The sequence below is a fragment of the Salmo salar genome, chromosome ssa03 (genome assembly GCF_905237065.1).
Source record: "Salmo salar chromosome ssa03, Ssal_v3.1, whole genome shotgun sequence".
NCBI classification, from domain to species: Eukaryota; Metazoa; Chordata; class Actinopteri; order Salmoniformes; family Salmonidae; genus Salmo; species Salmo salar.
The window spans coordinates 78,084,830-78,104,070 of NC_059444.1; the positions used below are offsets into that span (position 1 = coordinate 78,084,830).

General features: G+C 43.9%; 1 pseudogene; it reads left to right on the forward strand.

Annotated features, from left to right (window-relative positions):
* Positions 1-19,241, forward strand: part of LOC106601769 (centrosomal protein of 112 kDa-like) — a 302,159-nt pseudogene that overhangs the window by 5,570 nt on the left and 277,348 nt on the right.

Below are 19,241 nucleotides of genomic sequence, written 5' to 3' on the forward strand. Positions count from 1 at the left end.
AGAGAGAGAGAGAGAGAGAGAGAGAGAGAGAGAGAGAGAGAGAGAGAGAGAGAGAGAGAGAGAGAGAGAGAGAGAGAGAGAGAGAGAGAGAGAGAGAGAGAGAGAGAGAGAGAGAGAGAGAGAGAGAGAGAGAGAGAGAGAGAGAGAGAGAGAGAGAGAGAGAGAGAGAGAGAGAGAGAGAGAGAGAGAAGGCCAATGATGTCTTTGATTGTTTACCTTTGTCTGCTTTTATCATCAGCCATGATGGTACAGTAGACCACAGAGAGAGAGTCCTCCGAAACATAAGCCGCGCCTCTTAACCCGGAAGCCAGCTGCACCAATGTGTCGGAGGAAACACCATTCAACTGACGACCGAAGTCAGCCTGCCACAAGGAGTCGCAAGAGTGCGATGAGCCAAGTAAAGCCCCCCAGCCGTACCCTCCCCTAACCTGGACGACGCTGGGCCAATTGTGTGCCGCCCTATGGAACTCCGGGTGATGGACGGTTGTGACACAGCCTGGGATTGATTCAGTGCCTTAGACCGCTGTGCCACTCTGGAGGCCTTCACCCAGCTTTTAACCTAAATCCAATGACATGGTTACATTTTTGGTTGATTTCACGTTAGTTGACAACTCAACCAAATGCAAATCAAAACTAGACGTTGAAAGGATGTCTGTGCCCAATGGGTAGGCCCAATTCAATGAGGGAGGGAGGGAGGGGGAGACCTGTATAATGCCTTGAATCTACTTTTTATTTTTATTTTTTTTATCTGGGCCAAGGGGACAGTGGTGAGTGGTTCTTGGAAAATGTCATTAAACATGTGTTGATAGGGACGACTAGTTGCTTGCAGTGGAAAATTCAGTGGCATCTTGAGCCAAAACCATTCAGCTCAGATTCATGTTGGTTCTGTTTATGGGCCTATGTGTATAGTCACTTTAAAGATACACGTACGTTTGATTGTGAAAAGCTATTGGCATGATGTACGATATGTCCTCGTCACAAATCCGACCAGTTACACAAGCATGTCTAACGGTAACCTCAGTTAGCCTAAGTACACTGGCTGTATTGAAGAGCTGTATTTTATTTTGTCTTAGTGTCTGATTGGGATAAGAGCATTTAAAGAGCGTATAGATCACAGGCTGAAGGCCTGATGTAGAAAATGACTTAGTACACATGCTCTTTAATGTGTCTCTCCCATTTAGATAAAACTCTAGGGACCTAATTTGAATGCTTGTGATGTATGATCTGTTGATCTCTGCCTCATGCCATTAATCAGGCAATGGGGTGATAGGTCAAGTAGTCATGTAACTTTGGGGTCCTTGCAGGTTAGACTGTATCAGCAATCCTGTTCTGTATCCGGCAATCCTGTTCTACACTGAGTATACAAAACATTAGAACACCTTCCTAAAATCTCAGAAGTATCCTGTTGTTGGGCCTCTGGGTTTAGAAACTCTGTTTTTAACTGGCTAGGAGAGACACCATATTTGGCAGGAGTGAGTAAGTTCCAGATTTGGCCACAAGATGGCGATACTCACCGGCAGAACCCTGATGGTTCTCTGTTCTCAACTGATAAAGTCTAGTTGTGTCTGTGTGAAAGGAATGGGGGTAGCAAGCTGATCCAGGTTAAGAGATCATCCTCAGAGGCCCTGGTGTGTAGCCTACCTGTCGACTCCTGGTACTCACATGTCACTTATGGATCAGGCCTTAAACACGCCATGATTGTCTTGACACGTTATCTTTGGCGTGCCTTGGAGAGCTCTGAGAGAAGGGGGAGAGAGATGTGTTGGGAGAGCCGAATCTTGACATGAATCTCATGTTGACTCGGCATGTGTGGAAGTGTTGCGTTCATTACTATAGACGAGGGGAATTTCTGGTCTTTCTCCCCTCATAGCAAACAGGCAAAGGTGGAAGGATGAATGTGTGGTGGTGGTTAGCATCATATTTCTTAACCCCTATATGTGAATCCCTGCTGTTTCTCTCTCTCTTCTCTTTTGTTTTTCGTCTTTCTGTTTTACTCACCCTGACTTCTGTCTATCATCTGAGCTCCACACATGAGAACCCTTAACCTCTCCCTCTCCATCCACCTCGCCAAGTGTGACAATAACATTGTCCTTGCAGCAGCAGACATCAAACAGCTTTTATAAATGCCCTGTTTAGCCGCCTAGGGTCTTTCCCTGTAAGGCAAGAGTCTGTTCGTTGACCTTGCCTCCAGGTGGTTGAGTTAAAGGGTCCACGTCTTGTTTGTGCCACAGGGTCTGGCTGCCTTCCTTGGTGCCTAAGGGTGAGACCTAGGGCCTCTGGCTCCTGCACCTGGAGGTCATGGACGAAGACTATAGATGTCAGGCTGTTTTATTAAGACTGGCTGCAGCAGTAGAGACACACACACACACTCCCCCTCTCTCTCCCCTAGCCCCGACCTGCCTGACTGGCACAGCTTTGATCTCTGGGCCTCAGACTCCAGACACATCTGATTCAATTATCCTCATCCACCTGTTGACTTTGAGGCCCGACATTGCACTGCTCGCTTGGCCCCCGGTGTGTGTATGTGTATGTGTATGTGTATGTGTATGTGTGTGTGTGTGTGTGTGTGTGTGTGTGTGTGTGTGTGTGTGCCTGCTAGTTTTCACGTAGGCTGCTTTTACAGCTGGTACAGAGACACACAAAGGATACAAAATATGCACACCATTAGTTTCATGATGATAAGTTTGACCTCAACTGACACTGTAATTGAGAACATACAAGTTTTGTATCATTCAGTCTCGCTCACTTTATAACAGAATGTAGACACATAGAGAGTGCCCTCACCTGCCTCTGATGCTGAATTTCACTGGTCCACCTTCTCTATCGCCCTCTTATGCACAATACATTTTCTTCAGAAAGGCAAGTGATCTTCTGTGGTCAAACTGTCAGTCTCTTGTGACAGAAAAGTACTTCATAGAACTCTGGAGTGTTAAGGACATGAGGAAAACAACAAAGCGAATATATAGGCCTAAATGACTGTAGTTAAAAGTGCCCTAGATAAATAATTGGATGTTTTCATCGCATACCTCGGTACATTACTGGTTGTTCTTTTGCCGATCGTCTCCACCCTTCCCTAATTGTGCAGATTTATTCAGTCATTGTTAAGCCGGTGTAATTGCCTCCAGTGCATATGCTTAATTAGCTGGTAATACTAATTAATGAAGCATAGATTGTCAGAATCAGTAGCCGAGGTTCCCATTGTCTGTTCTCTCTTGGTTGTAGGCATGGAATGGAAGAAAAATAGTTTTGCTAGGACGTGTCCTAGTGCAGTGATTCCCAACTCTGGTCGTTGAGTACCCCCAACAGTACATGTTTTTGTTGTGGTCCCGGACAAGCACACCTGACTCTACTTGTCAACTAATCATCAAGCCCTTCACAAGTTGAATCATGCTTTTTTTTGTCCGGGGCTACCTCAAAAATGTGTACTGTCATGACGTTGGCCTCTTTTGGTACAGGGAGGACAGTTGACCCCTCCCTTTTGCACCCAATCCACCCTGTGTGTAAAGGGTCGTAAAAACTCTAAAATTCCAGGAGAGTCTCTGGCCACATGGCCCATAGAGAGACACAGGAAATTCTTCCAACTCATAGAATTGGAGAGCCAAGCGACATTTTGTGTTCTGGAGAAGGTATGGAAGATTGGTGAAGAATCCAGCTACGAACTGATCCGCTTGGTACAATTTTGTGATACTCAGAAGAGACAATATAGCCATATTACCATAAAACTGTTTATATAATAGACTCAGTTTAAGACTTGCATCATATGGGTGTATGGAATGTATTAATAAGGATAAAGCTTTTGTAAGACATTGAGATGCTATGTACTGATGTAATGTGATAGAATTGTATTTCTGTAACCAAATCTAACTCAGTCATAGGCACGCCCCCAGGGACCCATACAGGACCAGGCGTCATTTGACAAGCCTATTCTATGGGCACTATAAAACACCCCCCGATTTACATTTCTTCAGACCAGGCCTACACTCCGTGGCCACATAGGTTCTACCATCTAATTCCTCTACTGAAAGTGAACCATACCACGTGGTTAACTTTTAGACTATTGATACCGACAGAATAAGAACAAGTCTTTGATATTAATTATTAGTCTGCAGCTAAGTAAATTATATCATCGAACGCGAAGACCAACGAAACAACCATTCTATGACGACATTAATGAATGTCGCTTTGAAAGATCCATTCTAACCGAGAGAGAGACTCTCCAACAGAACCGAACTCTCCAACAAAGAACGACGACACACTGAGCGTAAATATATATTGATTGCAATTGTTCCCGAATGAGTGAGCCTTCAATTGTTAATATTAATGAACTCTGTGTAACTTCTCAGCGGACCGTTTATGACCCATTGTTCAACAGGCCGACCTGCCTGTTTAGCCCACAAGGGCACATTCCTCTAACAATCCTTTGTGACGATAATGACTGTTTGTATGTTTTTCTGTTAATTACTTAGTGTAGTAAATAAATGATTTTAAGACAATTGATGTATGGATGATTTTAGTAAAGACTGGGTTCGTGCAGATACAACAATTTACGACGTTTGGAATGAGACTGGACTAGAGGTAAAATACACCAATTAAACTAGAAGATAATCGGCCTATACTATAATAGAATATAATATTATAGTACAGGAAAGTTATATTAGGAAAATTATAGCTTTGTAATCTGAATATTCTCCTTGGTTCCCCGATCTCCTAGTTAATTACAATTAAACGATTAATCAGTTTAATCGCGTGCTAATAATTACAGGGAGCTAATTGATAAACATATCTTCCGTTTAATGGTAACCCAAAGACACGACATTTGGTGCCCCCTGTGAGGAATCTAAGATAGAATTGGACTTTGCTGTGAAATTCTATATATCAATTGTGCAAACAGAATTGTACAAACAGCCTGCTATGTAAACAAAGTGATTGTGCATTTTCCATTGAGAGAAGCTATTTAGAGTAGCACCGGTCTTGTGTCGATAGCGGTGAGGGATAAATTCTAGATTTAGTCCGCTAGGCCAAACGGTACTATTTCTGTCGGTAAATATTAACTTCTAGAGTAAGGTTAGAAATTAGAAGTTAACTATCCAGTAACCGAGCCGAATAATTTGCCTACCGCACTAAGACAGTGTGGGCAGACCGTATGCGTATTTGTAGTTAAGTACTGTGTCGCTCCGGTCAACATAAACGCCAGCAGAATATGCTGAATGGGGTTAAGGTGAGACGTCACTAGAAAACCCACCCTTTCCATAAGTGAAAGGATCCTATTTGGGTGCTTGGAAGGATACTCCTGAACCAAGTAGCAATAGCTTAGCATTACGGGTAAGCTAACAGAACACGTTTAAAATTTCTCCGCTGGCGCGACGGAAGTCCGACCTTTGTACTTCCGTTTAATTTCAGCATTCTGCACCCTGGTGGTGAAGAATTGCCAGTACATCTCTAGGGGAAATTCAAACGTGGAGCACGGTAATTTATCCAGACAATCACAATTGACTGGATATGGCGTCTCATTCAATTTAACTAACAAGTGAAATTGCCAGATTTACCTTTTCAAGTGGATCTTTCAAATAATATCCAAAATTGATTGGGCGTCTACAATGAGACATGATTCACTTTTTCCAAACTTAACTTCGATGAAGCAATGCTCTCAGGTTAATTGAAAGTGAATTCCCAGATAGCCTATACAGGTTTGATATATCATAAATAGATTAATCAGTAAAATCTGCTTTAGCAAGGCACAGTCAGTAAAACCCCTTTACTGACGTTCAGCCCCAGGGAGGAGCGTACCCTAGTGGTGAAGGGTCCCAACATTTGAACTACGGTTTACACTTATGATATCCAATCAATGGAGATTGTATGGATTATCGTCTCATTCAATTTTAGTTAAATTGTCGAACATACCTTTCTAGGTTCTTCCAATTAAATGAGACAACTTAAACTTTGCATGTTAACCTTGATGAAGCAACCTCTCAGGTAATTCAAAGTTAATTCCCAGATAGCCTATACATGTTTGATATATCATAAATAGATTAATCAGTAAAATCTGCTTTAGCAAAGCACATTCACCAAACCCATTACTGACGGGGGTGAATCCCATGTTGCTTCAGCCCCAGGGAGGAGCGTACCCTAGTGGTGAAGGGTCCCAACATTTGAACTACGGTTTACACTTATGATATCCAATCAATGGAGATTGTATGGATTATCGTCTCATTCAATTTATTTAGTTAAATTGTCGAACATACCTTTCTAGGTTCTTCCAATTAAATGAGACAACTTAAACTTTGCATATTAACCGGGATGAAGCAACCTCTCAGGTAATTCAAGTTTAATACCCAGATAGCCTACCCAGGTAGGACTAATCATTGGCATTGATTAATTCAATTTGCTTTGGCAAATTCATTCACGTCCAACTTCCACAGTACTGTACAGTACTGATGGTTCATTAACGTCTAGAAATAGATTAAAATCGTCTTTGCAGCTCCCCACATTCCAAAATTTTGGAAAATTAGGAAAAACATTTTTTTTCCTTTCAAATGTTCTAATAATGTGCAGGCTATCAGAGGGGGTGGTCCCCACTCGCCCGCTAATTAGTGAACCTCCACCCGTAAATGGATTGATCTCTGACCTCAGCAGCGATAACAACCCTAATTATGCCATTAGTGGAAAAGCAGACAACAATGTTTACCAAAATCAACCATCGGGCGCAGGCCTCGTAAAGGTTCTCTCCAGTCTAGCTCTGATGTCTTGCCATCCGAGATTGCCATCTGTCCAATACCGCAGTGCACAGCTGAAGCACGAGCAGGTAACGGTAGACATAAAGGGACAGGTGGAGAGAACCGGGAAACCAATGACAAATGCAGAAAAGGGAAAAATTCTGCTAGCTATGGAACTGCGTTCGAAAACTGAACAATTAAATGTAATTGCAAAAACGTATGACGATGAACAAGCACAAGCTCTTCAACAAAATCGTTTTCTACAGGAACAACTCGATTTAGCCAAAACTAAATACGATGATGTCCATGCCAAACTAGATAAATCTGAAGAGTTATCTACAAACAGGAGTGCTCAACTTGACAACATGCATGCTGTTTTGTTGAATGTTACTCAAAATAACACGGTGCTCCTCAAAGCGCTGCAGACCAAAGACGATCAGTGGCACATCACGTCGTTGCGAACGACCACTCCACTTTGTGGGGAATATGTCCACTAACCACGAATCTAAACGGCCATACCTGGAAACAGTCCTGGAGGACTGCTTAGCTTGTCATGCGCTAATTGATTCGGGTGCGACAATATCACTCATCTCTCAAACATTGTTTGATGATCTCAAAAGGGCTTTGAAACCAACTAAACGTTGGTTAAAAGTGGAACGATGCGACACTAAACCTCGAGGGGTCACTCAGACTACCTCGCCTCTCACATTGAGAGTCATGCTGAAACTACACTTCCAGGACGTATCGCTCGTTCACCCTGTGTATGTTACCAGCCTCAAAACTGTAATCCTGCTACTTGGAGCAGACTTGATGGATCGGTTACTCCCATTGATGGATTGGAAAACCAACCAGGTATGGTCACAGGCCACAGTGCCTTCTCCACTGACCACACCATCTTCCCCTAACGCTAGCTGCAACGCAGTCCTTCACGAGGGGTATCTGTCGAAAGCACCCCTTGAGAAAAAGACGTTTAGAAACCTCTTGGTACAGAATCCGATCCATGGAGATAGTACGATATCTCGACACATTCCATCAGCCAACCTGATTGACCATTCTTTTCATGATTTCGAGCCAGCTGTCTCTGTGAATAAGCAACTTCCCTCCTCCTTGCAGTCATGTAATACGGTAGTTGAGATGAACTTTTCTTTCCATTTGGACATTTCCGCAAGCACTGCGGCCGTCCCAGCAAGAAAAACATTGATGCGCAGAGTATACTCTGCTTCCGATGATACACCTTCCGCTTTGTTGGGGACTGTCACCTCTTACAATGACACTAATGGCGTCAGTCCAGCAACTGACCCGATGACTCCCACTGGTGAAACACTTTGCGATATCACAGACCGATATCCTCGTCTCAGTTCGCAGGTAATGAAGAGGTGGCCACACGCGGACGCGGTGGTGACTGGCATGCCTCGACAGCCACTGAGCGTTTTGAAGCACAAACACCAGGAGATTTGGTTGAAAGGTTACAGCCACTCTCATAAAAACGCGGCCGCTGACAACTCGTACATAGGGTCCGACCTTTTCATTTGCGCATCGGACACCAACACCACCCACTGGTGGGGGGGTCCCGAGGCACAAAGGGGGGGAATAGTAGCCCAGACCCATGATGAGCCTCATCGAGGCCGGTGTGGGGGTCGAGACTACGGACAACACCGTACGAGGCCGCCAGAGCATAAATCAAATCTAGTTGTAAACTCTCCTATGAGAACAGTGAGGAGCAGACAGGCCCCTAGACGGGGATTATCTTAGAAGACATCTAAGATAGTACTGAGGTGTACCACACTGGTCGTAAAGGAAGTCCAGTGGACTTGTCCACCTCCAAAACTAATGGCATCAATAATCATTCTTTGCCATGCGTAGGTTCAACTACAATACAACTAGTAAAATGCTCCAATCATGTGTTCCGGTAGATAATATTTCAGAATAAATCGGTAGGATAACTGGTCCCCTTGAGTACCAGTACCAATACTATCAACAGTCAGTCCAGCTACAATCAGTAAGAAGGTTAGAGACTTAACCAATCAAATTACCATTGACAACAGCGACATAGGAGTCACTCAGAGTGCAACACGTGGAGGGGAATCTCCAGTGCACTCTTCCAATGGTTAACACACATGTCACTAATAAATAGGACCCTCAATTCAGGAGTAAAATTATTAGAAGTCATGAAACATGATCACACCACGTATGACTGGTCCAATACTTAAAGAGTACTTCCGTCGTGAGGTTAGCTCCTCCGTGGATAACATAGCTATGAAATAGACTTCATACCTATCGCCACTACAATAGTGGAAGACAGTGACTTGTAGAAAACTACTACAGACTCCCTTGACACCAATTCTGACTGACCTCCAGGCATTGACCTGAAAATTACCTGACTACGTCAGACTCATTCGGAACAAGTTGTAATCTGCCCGGATACTTGGTTTTCTTCCCTTGACATGCGCGCTTGTGTAAGCATAAACGCACATGCACAACGGAACATCCAATTAGGATTTATGCTAGGACCACTTAAGGGCCCAAGCAATATACCAGCCATAGTAAAGTTGAACATTTACTTCTAGGCCTTTGACTCTACAGCACTCACCAGTTTTCTTCCCAGAAGTCCATAGGTCATACCTGTAGACTGCCCAAAACTAGTGCATTACAGCTGTAGACTTATCATATAGTTATCAACTTAGGATAGCGCCTAAGCAACACACCAAGTAGGAAAACCCTAGATATGGCATTAGAGACAATGCCATGATAATCATTTTGCCAGAACATTGGACGTATATAGAATACAGTCCAATTAGATGATTTTTTTGTGTGAACTATATTTAGTATATTTTTGTTTTGTTTATGCTTTCATTCCTTTTCGGTTCAGTTCTTTTGACACTTAGGAAATGATAGAGCCATAAACAAAGTCCCCATACAACCATCACTTAGTGCCACAACGCCGCTCATTGGGGAATGAATGTAATTATATATATTTCATGAGTGTGTGTGCGTTGTTAACATCTGCCTAAGTTACTGCCCAGATCTTCCAGTCTGGACGACGGGTCCGGAACGGCGACCCCAAATCCGGACACCCACAGCCTATCCTTGTGGCGGCATGCCCGCTGTCAGAGAGACTACCAAGGTAAACCACCAGAGGGGGGGACCGCAACGGCGATCACCAACCAGGAAATCCCCTGGCCCTTCCTGGGGTACTTTACAGCTTCCAGGGAACCTACCAAGGTACACCAATTGAGGAGACCGCAACGGCGATCACCAACCGGACATCAACTGCCCATCCTTGTGGTGGACGGCTCCGCTTTCAGAGAGCCTACCAAGTTCAACCACCAGAGAGGACTGCAACGATGATCTACCAATGGGACATCACGTGGTCATGATTTTATGTTGATTTGTAACTTGCAGGATAAACAAGATCCAAACCACCAGGGGGGGTATGTCATGACGTTGGCCTCTTTTGGTACAGGGAGGACAGTTGACCCCTCCATTTTGCACCCAATCCACCCTGTGTGTAAAGGGTCGTAAAAACTCTAAAATTCCAGGAGAGTCTCTGGCCACATGGCCCATAGAGAGACACAGGAAATTCTTCCAACTCATAGAATTGGAGAGCCAAGCGACATTTTGTGTTCTGGAGAAGGTATGGAAGATTGGTGAAGAATCCAGCTACGAACTGATCCGCTTGGTACAATTTTGTGATACTCAGAAGAGACAATATAGCCATATTACCATAAAACTGTTTATATAATAGACTCAGTTTAAGACTTGCATCATATGGGTGTATGGAATGTATTAATAAGGATAAAGCTTTTGTAAGACATTGAGATGCTATGTACTGATGTAATGTGATAGAATTGTATTTCTGTAACCAAATCTAACTCAGTCATAGGCACGCCCCCAGGGACCCATACAGGACCAGGCGTCATTTGACAAGCCTGTTCTATGAGCACTATAAAACACCCCCCGATTTACATTTCTTCAGACCAGGCCTACACTCCGTGGCCACATAGGTTCTACCATCTAATTCCTCTACTGAAAGTGAACCATACCACGTGGTTAACTTTTAGACTATTGATACCGACAGAATAAGAACAAGTCTTTGATATTAATTATTAGTCTGCAGCTAAGTAAATTATATCATCGAACGCGAAGACCAACGAAACAACCATTCTATGACGACATTAATGAATGTCGCTTTGAAAGATCCATTCTAACCGAGAGAGAGACTCTCCAACAGAACTGAACTCTCCAACAAAGAACGACGACACACTGAGCGTAAATATATATTGATTGCAATTGTTCCCGAATGAGTGAGCCTTCAATTGTCAATTGTTAATATTAATGAACTCTGTGTAACTTCTCAGCGGACCGTTTATGACCCATTGTTCAACAGGCCGACCTGCCTGTGTAGCCTACAAGGGCACATTCCTCTAACAATCCTTTGTGACGATAATGACTGTTTGTATGTTTTTCTGTTAATTACTTAGTGTAGTAAATAAATGATTTTAAGACAATTGATGTATGGATGATTTTAGTAAAGACTGGGTTCGTGCAGATACAACAATTTACGACGTTTGGAATGAGACTGGACTAGAGGTAAAATACACCAATTAAACTAGAAGATAATCGGCCTATACTATAATAGAATATAATATTATAGTACAGGAAAGTTATATTAGGAAAATTATAGCTTTGTAATCTGAATATTCTCCTTGGTGCCCCGATCTCCTAGTTAATTACAATTAAACGATTAATCAGTTTAATCGCGTGCTAATAATTACAGGGAGCTAATTGATAAACATATCTTCCGTTTAATGGTAACCCAAAGACACGACAGTACTGTTGGGGGTACTGGAGGACTGGAGTTGGGAAACACTGTTACACTGCCCTCAGTGCTCTGATTCTGTCAGAGTCAGCAGAGGTTCCCATTAGTGATGCACCGATATGACATTTTCTGCCGACACTGATATCCAATATTTTCCTTGCCAAAAAAACGATACCGATAACCGATATTTAAAATTTGAGTGGCCTTTGAAGCATTCTAGTACAGTTAAATAGTTAACACACACACATGGACGCAGCGGTCTAAGGCACTGCATCTCAGTGCAAGAGGCGTCATTACAGTCCCTGGTTCGAATACGGCCTGTATCACATCCGGCCGTGATTGGGAGTCCCATAGGGCGGCGCACAATTGGCTCAGTGTCGTCCGGGTTTTGCCGGGGTAGGCCGTCATTGTAAATACCCCATTTCATTGATCCCCAATCCTTATGTAAAGCTGTACAGTGCAATATGAATGTCAGTACACACAATAGGCTGACTGGGGAGGTGATTTCACACAGTCCCGCGATAAGAGCTACAACGTTAATATTTGGGTAAACTCTTCACAGTTGTGTTCTGTGGGTGTCACCGACTAGACTGATACCCCATTTTATTGCTTCACTTTTCAACCTTGTTTAACATGATCTAGTCTAAAATATGGCATGATTCCACCAATTGTAACCTTCTGCATCACTTTCAAAGAGGTACTTTTATTTTGAAGGCAAACCGCAAATTCCACTATTGTGCCTAATCCTTATTGTGGCTAGCTTCACAACACATACCCCGGAATGGTTGAGCGTCGCTAGCCAGATTAAGCTAGCTGGCTGCTTATAACGTTAGCTTTGGGCAACAGGGTTAAGTAGCTGGCTAGCTATTTATTTTCATGAACTGAAGTTCGGCGAACATCAAGTGGCTACCTTGCTAATACTTACTCACAAGGATTCCTAAATCATTGCTAAGAATAATGAAAATGACTGCAGTTTCTACTGGTCATTGTTTTCAGGCTGGTTGTATTGGTGCTAGGTAGGTACCAAGCTAAAGCTAGCTAGGTACCAAGCTAAAGCTAGCTAGCTACCCCAGAAGTTGCAGTTGAACAAACAATACTTATTACCAACCCGGTATTGTAAACACATCGTTCTTGGTCGGTGTTTGCTTGTTTGCAGACTTTTTGTACAGCTTTGACAGTGCTACTGATAGTAGTTGTGGCCCTTGGCTTGCACATGCATATTAAGAACACACAACATTCTATAATATAAATGTGTTATTTGATGTGTCAAGTTTAAAGCTTATTTGACATGTATCTTTTTGACACGCAAAGACCCAAACGGCGTTCCATAGTATGTCGTGAAGCTAATAGCAGTGACGCTATTACTATGTAACTCCGGTAGGGCAACATCTGAAAAATAGCGCACTTCGTAGTGTGTACAGGTGCTCGACCAGTCGCGAAAGCCAACATCACCCACGACAGAGAACGGTTGATTGTCAAGGGCAATGAATTCCGTTATCTTGGTGTTAATGGATTTTGCCTATGAGTTGTCTCGCTGAAATTGTCTTACTCTTTGAAATGACTGCTAGATCCACACAGCAGACATTGTGAGCTAAGTTAGGAATGCTATGTTGCATGTGTAGTGCAACATTTTACGTGGCGTTATTACGTCATGTGTATATAGCTATGCATGTCAGCTTTAACATCGGTTTTGCACATCGGCGTTAAACTAGATATCGGGCTGATACTGATGTTGGCATTTTTAGCTAATATCGCCCGATTCCGATATGTTCACCGATATATTGTGCATCCATAGTTTCCATTGTTGTCCACTCTCTCTCACTGGCTGCTGGGGTGTATAGAAATGTAATGAATAGGGCTGGGACTTGCCAGGGACCTCACAATACAATATTACGATACTTACAGTACCAGTCAAAAGTTTGGACACACCTACTCGTTCCAGGGTTTTACTTTATTTTTACTATTCTCTACATTGTATAATAATAGCTAAGACATCAAAACTATGAAATAATATATGGAATCATGTAGTAACCAAAAAGGTTTTAAACAAATCAAAATACATTTTATATTTGAGATTCTTCATACCCTTTGCCACACACATGTGTTTTGTAGATGTTATTGTGTGTGTAGCGAAATGCTTGTGTTTTTAGCTCCAACGGTGCAGTAATATCTAACAGTGACATCTAACAATTTCACAACAATGCACACAAATCTAAAGTAAAGGAATGGAATTAAGAATATATAAATATTTGGACGAGCAATGTCAGAGCGGCATAGACTAAGATACAGTAGAATAGTATAGAATACAATATATACACTACCGTTCAAAAGTTTGGGATCACTTAGAAATGTCTGTTTTTGAAAGAAAAGCAAAAAAAATGTGTCCATTAAAATAACATCAAATTGATCAGAAATACAGTATAAACATTGTTAATGTTGTAAATGACTATTGTAGCTGGAAACGGCAGATTCTTTTCCTGTGTTCCAATGGCACGTTGTGTTAGCTAATCCAAGTTTATCATTTTAAAAGGCTAAATGATCATTAAAAAACCCTTTTGCGATTATGTTTGCACAGCTGAAAACTGTTGTGCTGATTAGACGCAATAAAACTGGCCTTCCTTCTTTCGACTAGTTGAGTATCTGGAGTATCAGCATTTGTGGGTTCGATTACACGCTCAAAATGGCCAGAAACAAATAACTTTCTTCTGAAACTCGTCAGTCTATTCTTGTTCTGAGAAATGAAGGCTATTCCATGCGAGGAATTGTCAAGAAACTGAAGATCTGGTACCACGCTGTGTACTACTTCCTTCACAGAACAGTGCAAACTGGCCCTAACCAGAATAGAAAGAGGAGTGGGAGGCCCCGGTGCACAACTGAGCAATAGGACAAGCACATTAGAGTGTCTAGTTTGTGAAACAGACGTCTCACAAGTCCTCAACTGGAAGCTTCATTAAATAGTACCCGCAAAACACCAGTCTCAACGTCAACAGCGAAGAGGTGACTCCGGGATGCTGGTAGAGTTCCTCTGTCCAGAGTTCCTCTGTCCAGTGTCTGTGTTCTTTTGCCCATCTTAATCTTTTATTTCTATTGTCCAGTCTGAGATATGGCTTTTTCTTTGCAACTCTGCCTAGAAGGCCAGCATCCCGGAGTCGCCTCTTCACTGTTGACGTTAAGACTGGTGTTTTGCAGGTACTATTTAATGAAGCTGCCAGTTGAGGACTTGTGAGGCAGTCACAAAAACCATTGAGCGCTATGATGAAACTGGCTCTCATGAGGACCGCCACAGAAAAAGGAAGACCCAGAGTTACCTCTGCTGCAGAGGACAAGTTCAATAGAGTTCACTGCACCTCAGATTGCAGCCCAAATAAATGCTTCACGGTGTTCAAGTAACAGACCCATCTCAACATCAACCGTTCAGAGGAGGTGGCGTGAATCAGGCGAATTGCTGCAAAGAACCCATTACTAAAGGACACCAATAAGAAGAGACTTGCTTGGGCCAAGAAACACGAGCAATGGACATTAGACCAGTGGAAATCTGTCCTTTTAGTCTGTGTCCCAATTTGAGATTTTTGGTTCCAACCGCCGTGTCTTTGTGAGACTCAGATTAGGTGTACGAATGATCTCCGCATGTGTGGTTCCCACCGTGAAGCATGGAGGAGGTGTGGGGGTGCTTTACTGGTGACACTGTGAGTGATTTCTTTAGAATTCAAGGCACACTTAACCAGCATGGCTACCACCGCATTCTGCAGAGATACACCATCCCATCTGGTTTGTTCTTGGAGAGTGATGGAGTGCTGCATCAGATGACCTGGCCTCCACAGTCACTCAACCTCAACCCAATTGAGATCTTTTGGGGTGAGTAGCACCACAGAGTGAAGGAAAAGCAGCCAACAAGTGCCCAGCATATGGGGGAACTCCTTCAAGACTGTTGGAAAATCATTCCAGGTGAAGCTGGTTGAGAGAATGCCAAGAGTGTGCAAAGCTGTCATCAAGGCAAACGGTGGCTACTTTGAAGAATTTGTTTAACACTTTTTTGCTTACCACATGATTCCATATCTATTATTTGATAGTTTTGATGTCTTCACTATTGTGCTACAGTGTAGAAAGTAGTCAAAATAAAGAAAAACCCTTGTTTGAGTAGGAGGGTCCAAACTTTTGACTGGTAGTGTAGATGCTGATACGATATGTATTGCGATTCTCGTGATTCTATGTATTACGATTCGATGTTCCAAACATATTGCTCACCTTGTCTGTTGCAGGAGAACAAGAGAGAGCCATGTAAAAGCAAGTTTTAATCAGTCATGGAAATAAAAGTGCTGGAAACATGTTGGCTCACCATTTTTTTTTTAAAGATGGATAACAAGCTAGATGAGAAATACCAGAGTTTTGGCGCAGGTACAGCTGACTAGCGCTAGCTAAAGTTAAAAATAATACTGCGATACTCTAATGTATTGATCTAATGTATTGATCCCACGTCTCAGTCATGGTAAGTCTTTTTTTCCTCAATAAAGTAGCTATCAGCAAAGCTAATGCTAGTAGGAAAAAGTCAAGTGCGAGAGGCAAGGGTGTTAGTTTTTGAGAGTAAAACATTGAGCTAAAAGCATAGCTGCATCAGAAATGAGGCAGTGAGGCAAAGAGGAGAGGGAGTGAGGCAAAGAGGAGAGAAGGGTAGGGGAGGAGGAGAGGGAGGGGAATGGAGGAAAGGAGAGAGGAGAAGAGTAAGGAAGGAGAGAGGAGGGGAGAGAGGCAAAGAGGAGAGGGAGGGAGAGAAGAGGAGAGTAAGGAAGGAGGAAAGGAGAATAGAGGAAAGGAGGGTGGGGTTGGAGAGGGAGGGGATGAGAGTAGGAAAGGTGAATGAGGGGGAGAGGTAGAGGGAGGGAGGGGAATGGAGGAAAGGAGAGAGGAGAAGAAGAGTAAGGAAGGAGAGAGGAGGGGAGAGAGGCAAAGAGGAGAGGGAGGGAGAGAGAAGAGGGAGAAGAGGAGAGTAAGGAAGGAGAATGGAGGAGAGGAGGGTGGGCCGGAGGAGAGTAAGGAAGGAGGAAAGGAGGGTGGGGTTGGAGAGGGAGTGGATGAGAGTAGGAAAGGTGAATGAGGGGGAGAGGTAGAGGGAGGGAGGCAAAGAGGTGAGGGAGAGAGGGGCGGGGGAAAAGAGGAGAGTAAGGAAGGAGAATGGCGGGTAAGGGGGGAGGAGGAGAGGGAGAATGGAGGAAAGGAGAGGGAGGGAGGAAGGAGAATGGAGGACAGGGAGGGAGGAAGGATAATGGAGAGAGGAGGAAAGGAGGGTGGAGGAGAGGGAGGCTAGAAGGAGAGGAGGGGAGGAGGGAGAAGAGTAAGGAAGGAGAATGGAGGAGAGGAGGGTGGGGGGAGGAGATGGAGGAAAGTAAGTAAGGAAGGAGAATGGAGGAGAGGGAGGAGGAGAGTAAGGAAGGAGAATGGAGAAAAGGAGAGGGGGGAGAGTATAGTAAAGAAGGGTTGCAGAAGCAGTTGGGTGGGGCTGGCTGATAAGAATACAGTATGTGCACTTGTTGTCCCACATTCAGTATCACCTATTCTCTTTGGTCCCTAGGTGGATGGCCACAGGAAGCCAGTGGTGCCGTCTCCTGACGACAGTGACCTGGAGGCTCGCCTCAACAGCTGGAACCTGGGGGTATGTCTGCCAGGGCCATGTTCAGTAGCCAAACGTTGTTGAACGTGGCAGATAGAAATGCCACGAATAGAGCCAACGTGATTCCATATTCTAGTCCGATAAGCATGCATAACATACATTATATATATCAGTGGAGGCTGCTGAGGGGAGGACGGCTCATAATAATGGCTGGAACAGAGCAAATGAAATGGTATCAATGTATTTGAGACCATTCCACTTATTCCGCTCCAGCCATGACCACGAGCCCGTCCTCCCCAAAATAAGGGGCCACCAACCTCCTGTGCTAAAAATACAAAAGTATGTGCACACGTCTTCAAATTAGTGGATACGGCTATTTCAGCCACACCCATTGCTCATTGTGTATAAAATCGAGCACGCAGCCATGAAATCTCCATAGACAAACATGGCAGTAGAATGGCCTTACCGAAGAGCTCAGTGACTTTCAATGTGGCACAGTCATAGGATGCCACCTTTCCAACTAGTAATTTCATCACATTTCTTCCCTGCTAGAGCTGCCCTGGTCTACTGTAAGTGCTGTTATTGTGAAGTGGAAACGTCTAGGAGCAACACTGTCCTTGGTTGCAACACTCACTACCGAGTTCCAAACTGCTTCTGGAAGCAACGTCAGCACCCTAACAGTTCGTCGGTAGCTTCATGAAATGGGTTTCCATGGCCGAGCAGCTGCACACAAGCCTAAGATTAATGCCAAGCGTCGGCTGGAGTGGTGTAAAGCTCGCCGTCATTGGACTCTGGAGCAGTGGAAACGCGTTCTCTGGAGTGATGAATCACGCTTCACCATCAAGCAGTCCGGACGAATGTGGGTTTGGCGAATACCAGGAGAACGCCACCTGCCCGACTGCATAGTGCCAACTGTAAAGTTTGGTGGAGGAGGAAGAATGGCTGGGGCTGTTTTTCATGGTTTGGGCTAGGCCCCTTAGTTCCAGTGAAGGGAAATCTTAATGCTACAGCATACAATGACATTCTAGACGATTCTGTGCTTCCAACTTTGTGGCAACCATTTGGGGAAGGCCCTTTCCTGTTTTAGCATGACAATGCCTAGTGCACTAAGCGAGGTTCATACAGAAATGGTTTGTCGAGATCGGTGGGGAAGAACTTGACTGGCCTGCACAGAGCCCTGACCTCAGAACCATCAAACACCTTTGGGATGAAATGGAACGCTGACTGCGAGCCAGGATTAATCACCCAACATCAGTGCCCTACCTCACTAATGCTCTTGTGGCTGAATGGATGCAAGTTCCCACAGCAATGTTCCAGCATTTAGTGGAAAACCTTCCCAGAAGAGTGGAGGCTGTTATAGCAGCATAGGGGGGACCAACTCCATATTAATGCCCATGATTTTGGAATGAGATGTTCGATGAGCAGGTGTCCACATACTTTAGGTTATGTACTGTCTGAATGTTCCAAAACATTCTGTCCTGCTAAAAATCATCCCGAAGTTATTCCATGTCTGTAAACATCGTAAGTACAGTATATAGGCCTCTCACACCAGGATTTGGATTACAATTCCTGCTTGTTTGAAGCAGAGGGGGAGCCCTAGACGCCTGAGAAGCATATTGCAGGCACAGCCAGTTCCATGCTGGTTTTATGAAATATACCACCATTGGATGAGAGAGTACCCCATGCCCAGTAGACTACACGTTGCCTGTCACACTGACACACAACTACTGACTAGCACCTACACAGCTGCAGTGTCTGTCAGACCACAGGGATACAGTCAGAGAGCAGTGAGATGATGAGGAGGAGGAGGAGGAGGAGGAAGGAGGAGAAGGAGACAGTCTTTAGATGTGTTCCTGTCTTATCTCCTGTGTCTGGAGAGTCACTGGACCTGGGAGAGATAAGCAGTACACTGATGTTGTCTTTATTCTCTTATTTATTCTTTCTCTCTCCCTCTCTCTCCCTCTCTCTCCCTCTCCACCTGTATGGGTCTCTCTTTTTTGATAAAGTTGATGATTCTCTCTCCTCTCTCTCTTCCTGTATCAGACGGGGACGTGAAGCCCTGCTCTGTGTTGTGGTAGTGATAATGATAAGAGGCAGTGTGCTT